Here is a 4,452-nt window from a genome sequence, read left to right on the forward strand (position 1 = left end):
TCAGTTAATTACAACTTTTCAGAAAGTTTTATAAAAATCCAAGGCATCAATTTTTTTTTAATAAGCACAAAAGTATCAATTTTAGCCATTTTAACCCAAAAGACACTCCTAGGGGGCAACCGGAGTTTTCCCGGAAAATCCGTTCTGTTACTTTTTTTAATTCATATCATGTTTAATGTTTGTGCAAAGTTTCCAAAATATCCAAAGCATAGTTATTGAGAAAAGTGCGAGCAGACGGACGGACAAGGGTTAATTTACAGGTCCACCCTCCTTTTGTTTGGGGACCAAAAGTGTAATGGGTTTTAATCAAAATCAGAAAAAGGATTCCAAGCATAAGGTTTAGTAGCACTTTGTTTTAAACTTTATCTTTGTAATTAGACATAAAAGTGTTGCAAAATTTCTGTTTCAGGGAGATTCATTTTCCTTTCTACTTCATTGTAATATATGCAAACATATACCTTCATCTTGGTGATAATATTCTTGAATCCTGTTTCTCTAGATAAATTTATCTTCGTTAGTCTCGACTCAAACTAAGGAAGAACTGTGGAACATGTGTTCAATATTTAATCTGTCTGATACTAAAAATGAAAAAAAAAAGCTTAATTTTTGCTCTTTTATGCTTTTTCTATCAATATTTTGCATATTTATTCAAATGTGATCACTTTGACACTTCCTGGCCTTTGGTCTACGATCAAAATCTAGTATCTTTTCTGTCCTCAGTAAGAGGCAGAGAAATCCTTTTTTGCTGAGACAATTAAATTTTTTTCATTCAAAATGCCGCTGTTTAGTAAAATGGATAATCCTCACATAAAATGCTGACATTTTGTCTAACTTTGCCCTTGTATGTAGTCGAGTACATAGGGACTCTTGAAAACCTTCAGCTGCATGATTGTGTGCTTTGTAGCTTGTATGTTCTTATCCTGTTTTAAAAAGCAATATTGTATTGTTTTAATTTCCGTTTTGCACCAGCACAATAAAAAACGAGCACTCAGCACACACATTTCATAACAATAGCTGCTTTCTAGAAAATATAAGCAATGTCTTCTGATTTAGTGAACAATAAAGACATATGTTATCCAAAAGACAAAATAAATTTGGAAGAATTAACTGATAAACAGTTTCTGCCTCAACTAAAATAGACAATAGAATAAGAACAATTACCTCTTATGAACTGAACACACTGTTCGGTTCAGATTTTCAAGGAGATTGTTAACCACAATAGATACATTAACAGAAAGTCAGAGGTCTTAAGAGATGAAAATTTGTGGTTATATACAGATTCATCAGTCTGGCAGAAACTTTGTGGCAATCTGGCTAAGATATGGTTCTGTTCAGTTCTAGGAGACCTTCCAGGCTTTATCTTCTCTCTGAAAAGAGATTAGTTTATTACTAATCACATGAGAATGCTGACACGAATGCTTAGGCAATTTTTGAAGGGCAAAGTAGACTTGCCTAGTACACTGGCTTCTCAAAACCCCTAACTGACGTTGTGTCTAACTTGCTACAGAGGAGATAGATAAATATACTGCTTAGATTCTAGTATATATGACATGCTAACATCAGCGACCATTATTGTGAGTTATCTTCCCCTCCCCTCTCTTCTATGAAGACAGGATCTGACACAAGGTCATGTTTATTGTACAGGTGACTACTGCCTCATTGGCATAGATGGATAAATAAAAAAATATATATATATACCCATCTGCATTCTCTAAGATGACAAACAATGAGTTTATACATTTCCTTTAGTACAATTGGGAAGGTACTGTCTGGGATTATAGCCTCCTACGACTGACCTTTCAGAAGATATTGATATGTTCATAGGCATAGATGTTTTACAATTATAAGAAAACATATTACGTATTGCTGAAAGACTCTTTAGAATATCAGACATAAAGGAATGATGTAAATGAACCTCATCTATCATTTTACTCACACTTGACTTCAACCACCTGCTCTTCGACGCCGGTAAGACAAGAGCAGACTGGTTTACACAAACAAGGCAAGCATCCATCTTATATTCACCATAGATCGGTTATGATTGGTTAATAATCATTCTTATGCAAATTTGAGCTTAATGGATCTTTTTTTAATTCTACAAAACAATTCTTTAGTTACATGCTGGACAAGCTAGAATTGCTACTTCATATTTGATAGAATTCATACCTTTTTCAGTGTTAATATTAATAGGCGAAGTGAAGATAATAGGTCTAATGGGATTTGTACTGTCGGGGTTGCAGACTTGGTCATAATTTTTGGGAAGGATAGAAGTGAGACTTGCAAGAAAGATAAGAGTCAAACTTGGAGTCTGAGTCATGTTTTTTAATCGCGTGCAACCGACTCTGTCACTCCGTTGGTTGGTCGGTCGGTCGGTCTGTCCTTAACACCTTTCTGCTTGGCCTTTTTGATTAAGATCAAAGGTCTGTTGTTAATAGATGCTGTTCTTAGCTTTTTAAGCTTTAAAATTTACAACAGAGACGAAATGGATCAACCAACCTCACCATCCCCCCTTCTTTTTGAGTTCGCCTTGTGCCTAAGTTTTTTGTTCATTTTCCCAATTGTATTATTTTTTTTTTCCTGTGAATAAAAAATTTAATATCTCAAAGTGTAGTATCTGTTCCGGCAAATACTGCAAGCAAAGATCATATGTGGGGGCAGCCTTAAATATAAGACCTTGGTCAATGTAGGGGCAACCCTTCATACCAATTGTCATTATCAAGCTCCCCTACTCCCCGGGGAGTTGGTCCCCATTTCCCCTTCACTCCTCACATTAAAAATCGGCCTTGTGCCTAATTTGCTCGGTGGGGGAGCAAATAAATACCCTTTTCTTGGCCTTTTGGCCAAGATCAAAGTATAGTATCTGTTTTTATGACATGCTGTACTTATTGCGATATAAAGTGGGGGATCACTTTTCTGTATTAATTTAATGTAAAATGATCCGCCACTTTACAACCAGCCAGTCTCAAAGCCATTCAAGTCATTCTCCAGATCATTCAAGTTGTTTTTGAAGGATTCCAGTTATTTTTTAAGCATTCAAGTCCAGTGGCGGCTCGTGCCTAAGATTAGTGGGGGTGCTGTTATAAAGAAAACACCTATTGCTTTAATATTGTGTAAACATAAAACAAACATAAAAATATACATAATTTATATGTATGCACACGTATAAAAATACAATAACTTAAAGGAATCCGAAATAGATGTAAATATTTTAAATATTTTACTTATTACATTCATTTGAAAGTAAACTTCATTCTCCTTGTTTTAATTTGTGAGAAAAGATTGATATAATTTTCTCCTTAACTTCTGAATGACTGCTGAAGAACTTTTTTATCAATTGAAAGCACTGCAAGTTCATTTAGTCTTTCGCAACCCATGGTGTTCCTTAGATAAGTTTTTATTCTTTTCAGAGTTGAAAAACAACGTTCTATCTCTTATGTAGTCATGGGAATTGTCAAGATAATTTTTATGAGTTTTGTGATTTCACTAAGAACATCGTTTAAATTGTTTTCCAAAATAAATTTCAGGAGATGAATTACTTTGCAATATTCATGGATATCTGACCTACTATAAAATATTTCTAGCTCAATTTTCAAACTTTTCTTTGTCAATCATGGGATATGCTTCAGTTGTCAAGGATATCTCTTCTGTAGGTAGTTTTTTTTTCTTAAAACCAGCAAAGCTTATCTTGTAAAACAATTTAGCAAGTATTAAATGTTTAGTTGAAGAATATCTGTCCGTTATATCAACAGATATATAGTCACACAGTTCTTTAGCTTCGCCCTTGAGTGTTTGTGAAGAATTTTCACAGTATTTGGTGTTTCTTATCTCTAAAATAGCAATTTTGAAATTTGTTATTGACTTTATATATGCTAATTTCCTGAGAAATAATTTCAACATGAGACATAATTTTATGAAATAGCTCAAACCAAAATATGAAATTTCATCGTTCAAATATTTCAGAATTCCTGTCGCTTCTGCAATGGTCTCATCTACATATGATGTTGACTGAATTTCAGTGACAGTTTTTTTATGCTTGAACATTTTCATGAACTCTATTTATGTATGTTAAAGTTCCACCTTGTGGCGGATACACGTAGAATGCTTACATCCAGATGCTTCTTGAAAAATGGACAGACGCTGTGGTGATCTAGAAAAGAAAGTCGGAATAGCCAAAATGTTAGAGATAAATATTCTAGTATTTCGTGTAATGCTTGCTGCATTCCTCATTATTAAATTAAGTTGATGCGCATAACAGTGAGTGAAATGCGCATTACTATAAACTGCTTTTATTTTCGCCTGAGCATCAGCTTTTTTGCCTTTCATGACATTTGCATCATCAAATGTTTGAGCTATCAGTTTTTGTCGATTCCCTTGAAGGATTATGTCTAATTGTTGTAGAATACATTTTGATATCCTATCAGCGGTTTGGTTTTCTGGAATAAAGAATCCCCA

The 4,452-nt window shown here is 34.1% G+C and overlaps 1 pseudogene; it reads left to right on the forward strand.

The window, feature by feature from the left end:
* Positions 1–2,819: 2,819 nt before the first annotated feature.
* Positions 2,820–2,950, forward strand: LOC145296505 (U2 spliceosomal RNA; annotated as a pseudogene).
* Positions 2,951–4,452: the final 1,502 nt, after the last annotated feature.

This window comes from Euprymna scolopes, chromosome 16 (genome assembly GCF_053919585.1).
Source record: "Euprymna scolopes isolate OS-2025 chromosome 16, ASM5391958v1, whole genome shotgun sequence".
NCBI lineage: Eukaryota > Metazoa > Mollusca > Cephalopoda > Sepiida > Sepiolidae > Euprymna > Euprymna scolopes.